This window comes from Ailuropoda melanoleuca, chromosome 15 (genome assembly GCF_002007445.2).
Source record: "Ailuropoda melanoleuca isolate Jingjing chromosome 15, ASM200744v2, whole genome shotgun sequence".
Lineage (NCBI taxonomy): Eukaryota > Metazoa > Chordata > Mammalia > Carnivora > Ursidae > Ailuropoda > Ailuropoda melanoleuca.
Window position 1 is genome coordinate 22,522,431 of NC_048232.1, and position 12,996 is coordinate 22,535,426.

The following is a 12,996-nucleotide window of genomic DNA, read 5'->3' on the forward strand; positions in this document are numbered from 1 at the left end:
CTGGTTGCATCTTCTTCCTCATTCGCTAATGAGCTCCATGGCCATCGGCAAGTCATGGGCCTATAAGTTTGCTGCGTTTAATGGCTTTATATGTGAATACATCAAACACAAAACAAGGAAACTAATTCTGCAGCCACACAACCACCTGAATCCTAGTCTCATTTCTTGCCTTTAGTGAGGACTATATAACTTGGAAGATGACTAATCTCTCAGTGATCTGAACCTTCAGATAAAAGGTTTACAGAATACATTCAGATTCACAGTCTTCCTCCAGAAGAATCAGTTTCAAACACACTGCAAAGGGAGTATGAATTAAAACCTCCAAGTACGTCTAGAAAATAGAGAAAGAAACTTGAACGTGACTTTTAGGCCATTTCTGCATTGGCATTTATGTCACCCTTGTAATTGGAGAAGAAAAATGAAGTATTGGGGGCGCCGGGGTGGCTCAGTCAGTTAAAGCCTCTGCCTTTGGCTCAGGTCATGATCTCAGGGTCCTGGGATCCAGCCCTGCATCGGGCTCTCCGCTCAGCAGGGAGTCTGCTTCTCCCTCTCCCTCTCTCTCTCAAACAAAGGAATAAAAATCTTTAATAAAAAAAGAAAACTGAAGTATGTGCAAACCTAGGGAATATGGCCAGTGGTGCTGGGACGGCGCTGTGTGGTGACAGACAGTAGCTCCGAGCGGGTGGTTCATCCCCCATAGCGCTGTTGAACCACTAGGTCGTACACCTGAAAGTCATGGAATGTTGTGGGCCAACCGCATACAAGTGAAAAAAAATTTTTTTTAAATGAAGTGTATGAAAAAGCCTTAATATTAACACGGCTATTAAGGGGGAGACCCCATTACGTGTCGTATGTGCAACTTTCTCACTGAATTTGAAAGCCGTGCCGACACTCTCTGGGACCGTAACACCCACCGGTTTCCTCTCATCCTTCCTGCCCGGGCCGTAGGGCTTTTTCTGCACACCAGAGACACCTTCCTCTGAGTCACTTTCCAGCGTCAACTGAGCAGCCCGTGCTGCCAGCCCGGTTCCCGGACGCCTTTTCCATAACGCAATCTCCCTCTGTCAGAACGCAGCACTCCTCGTACGCAGGCACTGAAGCGAATGGAATATGGTACAGAAAGGATGCTAGAGATGAAGGAAATCTTTGTAAGAGGCACTCCAGGTGCCCAAATATATACCTTTATTTAAGGACATCCACACTCTCCTATCAACGCTTCCAGTACCAACCCTTAATGGTGGGATCTTGAAAAATTACCTATCTGTGCCTCAGTTTCCCTGTTGGTAAAAAAGGGTGGTAATCATACTTACACGATAAGGTTATTATGAGCACGAAGTGAGTTTATTTAAGTCAAGCACGTAGACTAACACAGACCCTGCAACTCCTGTATGTTTCATGTTCTTCCTGTTACAGAGAAGAAAATGGGGCAATGTCTCCGTTTCTCATTTTCTTGGCTCTTCATGGCTTTGGGAAGCCATATAATAATTGAGTTATTTTTTTACTAAATTTAATGAGCACATTTTGTCTCCACTATGAGCAAGACCCACTGCTTTGTTCATCATAACAGACCAGAAGATTCTAGATTCCACGGGTACCAGGTTCAATTTCTGTCTCCACAAATTTAGAGCTTCTGAAGTCGTCTTTTTCTGGAGTCTGTGTGTGTGTGAGTGTGTGCGTGTGCCTGCACACCCCGAGAAAGTGGCAAATATGTATCCAGCTGGTCTGGACAACCCATTCTTCTGTCATTCCTCTTCATAATGAAACCGTGTGATTTCTTTCAGCAAGTGCAGCTGGTACCACCTGGCCGGCCTCTTATGGATGCCCTGCCCAGAAAGGACGAAAGGCTTTGGTTCTTACAAATGAGAATATCCCTCCAAATGAGCTAAATACTCACCATGGAGGTAGGGCAGGAAAAATCACAAATTATATATTTTTTCTCATTCAGTAAAGCCCCAGTGTTTCTCATTGAATTACTCTTTGCGTAATTCAATATTTAGATCCTTGAATAAAAATTCTACAAGAGTCATCCAGCAGTCTTACTGTGATCCTGACCTTTCTTTATGCCCTTCATTGGATAGTACTGACACCAATATGAATATGGGTGTATAAAAAATATAGATATTTAATATATTTATACTTACATATAAAAAATAAATATGTGTATATATACACACGTGTGTGTATATATATACACATATAATTTTGACCAAATAATTTTGGCTCAACACACTCAAGACAAAAAGATATTAGTCAGGGGCGCCTGGGTGGCTCAGTTGTTAGGCATCTGCCTTTGTCTCGGGTCATGATCCCAGGGTCCTGGGATCGAGCCCCACATCAGGCTCCCTGCTCAGCAGGAAGCCTGCTTCTCCCTCTCCCACTCCCCCTGCTTATGTTCCCTCTCTCACAGGATCTCTCTCTGTCAAAGAAATAAAATCTTCAAAAAAAAATAATAAAGGTATTAGTCATCTTAAACATAAAAGGAAGTAGTAAAGCAATACATAATTATTTTTCTAGGGATTTTATTTATTTATTTGACAGAGAGAGCACAAGTTGGGCAGCAACGGGAAAAGGGAGAGGGAGAAGCAGGATCCCTGCTAAGCAGGAAGCCTGATGTGGGACTCAGTCCCAGGACCCTGGGATCATGACCTGAGCTGAAGGCAGCCGCTTAACCTACTGAGCCACCCAGGTGCCCCTATTTTGAATTCTTTATTAATAGCAAGGTGGATGCTGCCAATCCTTAAGTAAGCCCGTGCTGCCCCTTTAATTATGAGGACTCAGCGTTTTAGAGTCTACACAGGCCATGTTTGCTGAGGATGGGAGTTATGTGCTTAAGATCCTATGAACATGTTTCATAACTCCTCTTCTAAAAGTCTATCACAGAACTATCGAATCCATAGATCTCTCTTTCTGGGAGTGAGCTCTGAAGAAAAATTCTCATGCATACCCACAAAAGAAAGATAAAATGAAAGGAGACCATGACATAAACTTTTCTAATAAATGCTAAAGTTGTAGTTTTGGTGTTTTCTTCTCTTTTTTCTTTTCTTTTTTTCTTTTTTTTTTCTATAATAAGACTGTAACATATAATTTTTTTTAAGATTTAATTTATTTATTTGATAGAGAGACAGCCAGCGAGAGAGGGAACACAAGCAGGGGGAGNCTTTTTTTTTCTATAATAAGACTGTAACATATAATTTTTTTTTAAGATTTAATTTATTTATTTGATAGAGAGACAGCCAGCGAGAGAGGGAACACAAGCAGGGGGAGTGGGAGAGGAAGAAGCAGGCTCCCAGCGGAGGAGCCCTCTGTGGGGCGATCCCAGAACGCCGGGATCACGCCCTGAGCCGAAGGCAGACGCTTAACGACTGCGCCACCCAGGCGCCCCTGTAGCATATAATTTTTAAAGGGAAAAATTCATAGAGGCCAATTAATTTGAAGAAAAAGATCAGGAGGGCCTTTTGTTTGCAAAATACAAAGAAGAACGCTTTTCAAAACTGTGGCTTAAGTGATGTCAATAGTTACGAAGTCCTTGGAACTGATGAATTTTATCCTGTGGAATGACATTGTAGGCCATTATTGACATTTATCCTTTCTTATCATGAGCGTTCTTAGGTCATTCCCCAAGGAGTTCTCCGATTTTTCTGAGGAACTTCTGCATCAATCTAGAGTAGCATTTGCTAAACTTAACTGCCTTAGGAAAAAAAACACTCTTTTATGTCATTTTGCATAGCAACATCCCAAACACAGCAAACATGATGATGCATGGAAAATAGAAAGAGTCTGGGAGAAATACAGCTATGGAGGGACTGGTCATGTGTTCCCAGAAATCACTTGAGGACTGTTTCTGCTCTCTCATGACAGCTGCCAGGGGTCAGGCTCATCCATGGTTCTTATTTCCTGAAGCTCTGCCTTAGCAATTCTTACAAACAAAGCTTTATTTTATTCGGAAATCAGGTGAAAAGGGAAAAAAAATCAATGCTTATTAAAGGGGTAAAAAAATCTTTCAAGATGATGTGTACTCCCATAAGGATGGGCTGCATATTTTAGAAGTATAGTAAGTATGCACTGGTCTGAAACAGTTGCCATAGGAACAAAACTTTTCCCCCATTAAATGGAAGGGTAGTCACTGTAGTAAATTTCCACACAAATATCTAAGCTACACCAATTGAGCATCAGTCGGGAATCAAATCCAACAGACTGTGGATTTAATAGGCTGACGTTAGAGGCGGAGGATAAGGACTCTAATATAAGGAAAATCTTTGCACATCCAATGATCGAACTAGATTTGCTAAACAAACCATCAAAATAGACACTTTGGTGCCCATTGCTGTTTTTATTCTGCTCTAATTTCCCAGAAGGGCATCACCCAACTCTCAGCCGAAAGCTGTGCTGAGCAATATCAAAGAGGAGTCTTACAGCATGGTTCATAAGAATTTATTCTGAAAAAAAGAGAGCAAATGTGACAGAGCACTACATAACGGATACATAGGGTTCTGGGAGCACTGGGAAGTGTCAAGTGGGGTTAGAGTTATGGATGCTTCCACAATAAGCTGGATTTGAGTCTAGCTCTGAATGTAAAGACATTTTAGGATTACCTTAGCCTTAATCTCTTTATTTCACATAAGACTACATGAAGAATCTGCATCTGAAGCTGAAAAGGGCTCTTTTCCTATAAAATAAAAATTCTAAATGATAAGAAAGCATTACAAAAGTTTGTTAAGATTTTTTTTTTCTTAATGGTACCTAAAATGATAGCTCTATGATGACATCTTACACTTAATGAGATATGGGCACAGGAGAAGGATGAATAAGGAAAATATGATCTTGAAGACACGCAAGAGAAAAGCAGAAGTTCACTTTGTGAGGTGGAGAGGGGGCGAAAGATCATACCACACAAGACTCCCAGAAAAATATTGGTTAGCAAACATAATAATTTTAGATTTAGTTTTCTCTTAAACATTTGAATAAACTATCTAGCACACATGAATTCTGATATGACTTTTAAAAGAATCTAACAATTTAAAATAGTTTTAAAATCTAATTACTTTAAGAAAATTAGTCCCAATGTGTGTATTGAAAGGATTGTAATAATAAAATATCAATCTAGGGGCACCTGGGTGGCTCAGTCAGTTGAGCGACCAACTCTTGATTTCGGCTCAGGTCATGATCTCAGGGTTGTGAGATCGAGCCCCACGTCAGGCTCTGTGCTCAGCAGGGGGTCTGCTTGAGATTCTGTCTCTCCCTCTGCCTCTGCTTCTCCCCCTGCTGACATGCTTTCTCTCTCTCTCTCATTCAAATAAATAAATAAGTCTGTAAAAACATGTGTCAATCTAAACGCTCTGAATTGAATTGAATTGAATTTACATGAAAATACCTCAGTCTAAAAAAAATCCCCAAATACCAGATGTTGAATCATGCCAAGAGATGACTTAAGGGCCGCCTGGGTGGCTCAGTCCGTTAGGCATCTGCCTTCGGCTTGGATCATGATCCCGGGGTCCTGGGATTGAGTCCCGCATCAGGCTCCTTGTTCAGTGAGCAGTCTGCTTCTTCTTCTGCCTGCCGCAGTCCCTGCTTGTGGGTTTGTACAGTCTCCCCCTCTCTGTCTAACAAATAAATAAATAAAATCTTCAAAAAAAAGGAAATTACTTAAAACATACGTAAACTTCTAAGAGAATACTAGAAACCTAAGACTAAATGGTGATAGAATAATGTCTCCTTTACAAAAAGCATATTCTACTGAAGGCCCTTGGCTTACGGTTTACTTTTTTGGAATTCTCCATTTCATTTAATTTTTAAAAGCATAAGGATCAATTGTCCATTTCTTGGCTCATACTGGAGTAACTAGAAATTTTGAACACTTACAATCTTGGCACGTTCTTTATTTTACTTTTTATGTTATAAAATATACTTAGAAGGCTTCTTACCAGAGTCTTTTAGGCTTTACTACTGTATTTTAATTCTCCAAAGGGTGTGTCAAAGAGATTTAAAAAAAAAAAACAGTTTTGGGTGCATTACCAAAGAACTCAAGCAGTTTAATGCTACAGAAGATGATGACCGAAAATCTAAGATAATGTTATAATTTCAGGCTGAACTCACCAATCTCACTTGTCTATATCATCCGTACCCTAGAAGGCCCTTGGGTTAATGCTGGACATCATCTCACTACGTGGGTGGCAGCTGCCTGTCATCTCAACAATTCTGAAGAAAAGCCAGGGAATTTGTTTGAAAGTATTTGTCCAGATGAAGCCACATGTGGCCTCCAGGGTGCTCTGGGCCTGAAGCCTAAGCCTGCTGGCTATGGAGAGCCACAGAGCTCATCCAGAAGAAAATCTGATGTCTCCTCAAAGCCAGTAAAGATAAAAGAAACCTGCATTGGTCCAAAACAGCACAGTTCATGTGTGGGAATTGCACAAGATTAGGGTTTGTCCTCTTTGTTGGCCTCAGAAAGGCCACGGAATAGAAAGGAAAGTAGACAGCTGCTGAGTCCTTCTATTTTGTTGTTTTCCTTGCTTACAAGAAACTTTGGACAGTTAACTTTGCCTTGATTAACCCTATGGGTGGATCGGGGGCCTTATAATAGTGAACATATAATAGTGAACTGGTTATTATGTTCACTTAGGTGACGGAACCACACGACTGGAACAGAATCCTGTGACAGGTAAGACTTGACAGGCTTTCTATGCCTTAAAAAGGTCTGATTCCTCTTAATAGTGGTTGACTTGCATGACATATGGATGGTAGGAAAGATTCTCGGGCAGGCTGGAAAGCTGTTGACCCTTGTTATCCCATGGCAAAATATTTGGTAAAGTTGTCACTCGAATTGTCATAGAAGAGAAACCACTCGCTTATCTATCCCGTCGAGGGGAACTGTTTGGAAGAACTCAGACTACTGCGGTAGGTTGATGGCTCCTTGTTGCTTTTCTCAAGATATGATGAGAGAAAAGAATTCAGGCAAGGGCCATGCAGTTTGCACGGAGAGATGGAAGTAAACAGACTTGTGTTAAGGAGGGCTTCTTAGAATGCAGTTTGCCATCTAAAGTCCAAATGTGTAGCTCTCCAGTGTTGGAAAATGCAATCAAGAAAGAGAGAAACACAAAACAAAGGGGGCAGGACACCCAACACAGACTCTACCCCTGGGAAGATGAAAGGGGATCTCAGATAGCTGCAGCGACTCCAGATTGGAAAATTCACTCAGTACCGATGGCCGCTCTTCCATCCAGAACGTACAAAGAGACCTAGCGAAGGTAGTCCTATGACCTTCCAGAATGTACACAGAGGCATCCAGAAGGCACAGAGGCTTTCCTGATGGAATCCACAGTGTTGTTGGTGTCTGGCTGATGAAGAATGATAAGACAACAAAAACAGTCTATTCCTTACTTGAATACTCACAGTGATTGATGATGCCTCTCTTGGCAAGAGTCTTCTGATTCTCATAGGCTGTGACAGAAGAAAACTGCATTATCTGTCAGACTGAGTACTTCTCCTATAGATACATATATGATTGTTTTTATATTATAGATACATGTGCATAGAATATTCTAGTGCATAGAATAGTCACAGTGGCTGCTTCTGGGAAGAGGGTTACAGTGCCTGTAGGAAACAGCATGAGGGAGGCTTCCTTCCCCCTGTTCCCAATTAGGTAAATCATCAGTCCATGTACCTGCATCTCCTATTCACACACACACCGCAAAGTAAAAAAAAAAAGTTTCTAATAAAATTACAAGTGCACATACCTTTTCACCTAGTTATCTCCCTCTTGTCAACGATCTACAGATAGAACCAAATGTGTGAAATGATGTCTGTTTAAAGTCGTTAAATTGTAGCATCACTTTTAATAGCAAATATTGAAAACAATTTAAGTGAAATCTTAAACATCCATCAACAGGGCACTGGTGAAGTGTATTATATACAGCCATATGATTTAATACCACACATTCACAAAAAAGAAATAAAGAACAGTATATATTGGTAAAAACGAGCTCTACAATATTACTAACTCAAAGAGGCAAGTATTACATAGTCTCATTTGAGTTAACAAAATGAGAGGAATATATACGGGTACGTATAAATACGTGTATATATATAGTTACGCGTGTTTTTGTATATACATATACATTTGTTTTGATTAAATATTTCTGAAAGGTACACAAAAGATGATAACATTCGCTGTCTCAGAAAAGGAGAACTTGGCAGAGGTTCAAGGGTGGGATAAGTAACGCTCATTCCGAAAGAATTCCATATCCATATTCCATATCAATAACAACGTTTAGGTGTATAACCTTGCTTCATAGACAACATTTGAGTGCCTAAGTAAGGCATTTAAAAAAATATGTATATATATATTACCCCTCCAAACTCATTTCCTTATATAGGCAGCATCCCATAGAATAAAAAGTGTGATTCTAAAGGCCATATCTGCATGTACAATTTAAAAAATTAATATGTGCATGGATTTTTTACACTGATCTTGTGAAACAGTATGTTCAGTTTCCAGGGATAATTAGCATCAACTTAGTCTGTTGCTAATTTCAGTTATTTCTCACCGAGTACATTATGAAGAAAAAAACGCTGCTGCCACCTTTGATGTCTTTCACCAATGAACGAGTGAATCAATTGTTTATTGTGAAGACCAGATTCCTTTTTACTTATTTATTTTTTGGCCACGGGCATTGTTCTAAGTGCATCGAGTCTGTGGCATGGTCAGAGAGAATGTTCTTCTATAATGGAAACCCCTCTTTCTAGCTACAAGGACATATTCCATTTCTTTTTAAAATGTTCTCTTCCTATCCCTGTTGCCTTCCCTTCTCTTTGTTTTCCACTTCTTTCCTTCTGTTTTTCAGCATTAGTTTCCTAGAGAGACCATTTGTTTAAAATCCTTAGAGTAAAGAATACCTTAGAGTAGTTGGAAACCTCTAATGACTATTATTAATAAAGCTTTCATCTAAAAAGACCTAAAAACTAGCAAGAGTTTTGCTTTACTTAACATTCTTTCTAGTATGTCGTGTCGAATGCAGATTGAGCTGGTGAGTGTTGGTGCAAATCATTGGCTCTGGATCTTCTAGTGCTTTTCTGTGTCCTGAAGAGTTTCGAGACCAAACTTCTGCATAAACTAAATTGAAAATAGTCATATACTTTGAGAGCGATGGACCATCAGAACTGGAGGGAGGGTTGAACAAAGCCTACTTCAGTTTCTTTGCTTTACAGATGAGGAGACTAAGGTTGAGGGACACTGAGTGATTTCTCAAAGGTCACATTACTTAACAGTCAGAGCCAAATTTTTTTCACCATAGAGGTCTCAGCCAGGAAGAAACAAACCCTCCAGAAAAATTACCTTGCTCTTTTTGTCCCTTATCTATGCTTGTCTTTTACTTGGAATAACCAGTGTTTATGAACAAATCACCTTCTGTGGGTTACGAAGAACTTGGAAATGAGAGGAGTTATATTGCCCTCTTAAGAGTTAATTGTGCTATTAACCAGCATTGGCCTTCTTACCTACTGAAAAATTCCCTTGGGCTGTTGAAAAGTATCCTTGGCTTTGGTGGTCAAACTGTTAATGTGGGCTGTATTAATAGACAAGTTAAGTCACATGCTAATCTTGTGACATTGGCCAATGACATTAACATATCTAGAGAGATAAGAGGATTTCAGCATAAGAGTTTGAACTGCAAATATAGAACAGGAGCAGGGGAGCCAAGGTAGGAGTTGACCTGTATCCTGCTCAGAGCAGGGGAGAGGAAAGCCCAGCTAGGGTGTTGAGAATTTCATTGTCCAGCATCTCCCTTAGGAAAAGGGTCCTTCTGTTTTGAATTTCCTTGGGTTCCTGGTTTTCTTCTGACCTCTGAGGCCACTCATTCTCTAATCTACTTGCTCCTTCCTGCTCTCCCATCTGACTTCTATGTGGTAGAGTCATTGAAACCTCATTCATTGTCTTCTCACCAGATAACTTTGTCCCAAGGTGATCTCATTCATGCTGATGAATTCTCAGATTTATAGCTCTATCCCAGGTCTCTTTTCTTTTTTTTTAGAGACAGACAAAGAGAGAGAGAGAGAGTGAGTGTGTGTATCCCAAGGAGGCTCCATGCACAGCACAGAGCCCAACACTGGGTTGGATCTCACAACACTGAGATCAAGACCTGAGCTGAAATCAAGAGTCAGACACTTAATTGACTGAGCCACTGACTCAAATATCTATCTATCTATCATCTATCTATCCAACCACCTACCTACCTATATATATCATCTATCTCCAACGAGATGTCACAAGATTGTCATAAATACAAAAGGTCTAAAATTATATTCTTGATCTTTTTACCTATCCTCCCCAGTCTGGTCTGCGTTTAGATTTCCCCAACTCAGAAAATGGCACCTCAATTGCCTGGCTGCTAAAATCATAAGTTTAGTGGTCATCCTTGAAATCTCCCTCTTTCTCCCCTTTCAGTCCATCACCATGTTACATTTTTATTTTTTATATATTTCTTGAAGCCAGAAGCTATGCTTTGTCTTCACTACCAGGGCACTGGTAAATGCCAGTATCTTCTTTACCTGGTGGGCTGTGATAATGTCCTAGCCTTCCCACATTCATTCATTCTTCTGCTTTAATCCATGTAGCAAGTGATCATTTGCCCCCTCCCTGCTTAGAACATGTTAATGCCCTTGCTTTCCTCTTCATCTTCAGCTTAAATCCTTCTCCCTTCTCTGTGTACTCCAGCACCAATGGCTACCTTCCTCCTGTGGGTTGAGGGTTCCTTGCCCCGTATCCTTTATACATTTTATTCTCTCTGCTTGGAATTCTTCTGCTTCCACAATCCTTCTCTTCCTCATCTCTCCCAGCTTCTATTAATTCTTAGGCTAATTTAAATGTCATAGAGACAGAAAGTAGAATGGCAGTTGCTGGGGGATGGGGGAGAATGGGGAGTTATTGTTTAGAGGGTATAGAGTTTGTTTTATAAGATGATAGGACTCATGGAGAAAGACGGTGGTAATGGGTGCACAACACATTGAATGTTTTTTTTTTTTAAGGATTTTATTTATTTATTTATTTGACAGAGATAGAGACAGCCAGCGAGAGAGGGAGCACAAGCAGGGGGAGTGGGAGAGGAAGGAAGCAGGCTTCCAGCAGAAGAGCCTGATGTGGGGCTGGATCCCAGAATGCTGGGATCACACCCTCAGCAGAAGGCAGATGCTTAACGACTGCGCCACCCAGGCGCCCCACATTGAATGTATTTAATCCCACTGAAATGTACACTTAAAAATGGTTAAGATAGGGGCGCCTGGGTGGCACAGCGGTTAAGNTGCTGGGATCACGCCCTGAGCCGAAGACAGATGCTTAACGACTGCGCCACCCAGGCGCCCCACATTGAACGTATTTAATCCCACTGAAATGTACACTTAAAAATGGTTAAGATAGGGGCGCCTGGGTGGCACAGCGGTTAAGCGGCTGCCTTCGGCTCAGGGCATAATCCCGGCGTTATGGGATCGAGCCCCACGTCAGGCTCCTCTGCTATGAGCCTGCTTCTTCCTCTCCTACTCCCCCTGCTTGTGTTCCCTCTATCGCTGGCTGTCTCTGTCTCTGTCAAATAAATAAATAAAATCTTTAAAAAAAATGGTTAAGATAGTAATTTTGTCATGATTTTATCACAATAAAAAATTGATGTTCAGGTGACAACTCAGACTCACGTGCCTTTTAATTCTGTGCACCAGNAAAAAAAAATGGTTAAGATAGTAATTTTGTCATGTATTTTATCACAATAAAAAATTGATGTTCAGGTGACAACTCAGACTCACGTGCCTTTTAATTCTGTGCACCAGTCTCTGAGGTCCTGCAAACAGTGAACCTGTGGGCCCTCAGACTTGAGGTCAGGCTCTGGGCCACATTAATTCACTAATAAATATCACCCAGGAGGCTTTGTTGGAGACAACCTTGCAAACCGTTTTCTCAGTGATGCTTGGCAGCATTACTGACTTCAGCTTATCTTTTTGGGGGGTAATATCTGTGCTGAGTAATTCAGGAAGTATTGCCAAATTTTTGCCAGTTATTAAAGGTAGCAGTTTCCAAATACAGTTATAATCTGCGTGTGCCACTAAGGAGATTAGCCAGGCTAGGGTAATTTCAGGCTAGGACTTCTAAACTGTTCAATCCGGTCCTTTCCTGTAACTGGATTTCATAAGCTTGGAAAGTTCTACTGATAGTATGCTAATGGGCCCAGAACCAACTGGACAAAAGTACTACAGAGTTGAAGGGTTTGTTTTTGGTGTTTTTTTGTTTTTTTGTTTTTTTTTTGAGAGAGTGCGTGAGCTTGGCGGGGGGGGGGGCAAGAGTTGCAGAGGGGGAGAGAAAATCTTGAGTAGGCTCCATGCCAAGCACGGAGCCCCACACAGGGCTCAATTCCATGATCCTGAGATCATGACCTGAACTGAGACCAAGAGTCAGACACTTAACCAACCAAGCCAGCCAGGTGCCCCAGAATTATATTAATAATTATTATTAATAATAAATAACAAAATAATAAATATTATTAATAATAAACCTTAGCAAGGAATGTATTGTCTTTCTACATACCAGGGACTATGCTGTTATATTGTTTCGTTTCATTTTCATCACAACTCTACAAAGCATGGCTGTAGGTTATCAACCCCATCTTATAGACTAGGAAAACATATCTTAGATTTTGAAGCACAGTTAATAAGTGCTGAGCTGGGATGTGAACCTGAGTCCACCTGACTCCAGAGTTTGAGCTCATAAGCCCTACAAGAGATCGCCCTCTGACTTGCTCATGCAGCTAGTTGCTATGCTATCAACTGCTTTGTTTAGTAACCAAAATCCCTATCCTCTAAGTCTGGTTTATGTCATGATAATAATGCCAATGGGTCATCAAAATATATGTTCGGACATCATTGATTTATTCAACAAAGGTTTTTTGAGCACCTTTTATGATGTAGATTCTAAGGAAGGTNTCAGAGGGCGATCTGACTTGCTCATGCAGCTAGTTGCTATGCTAT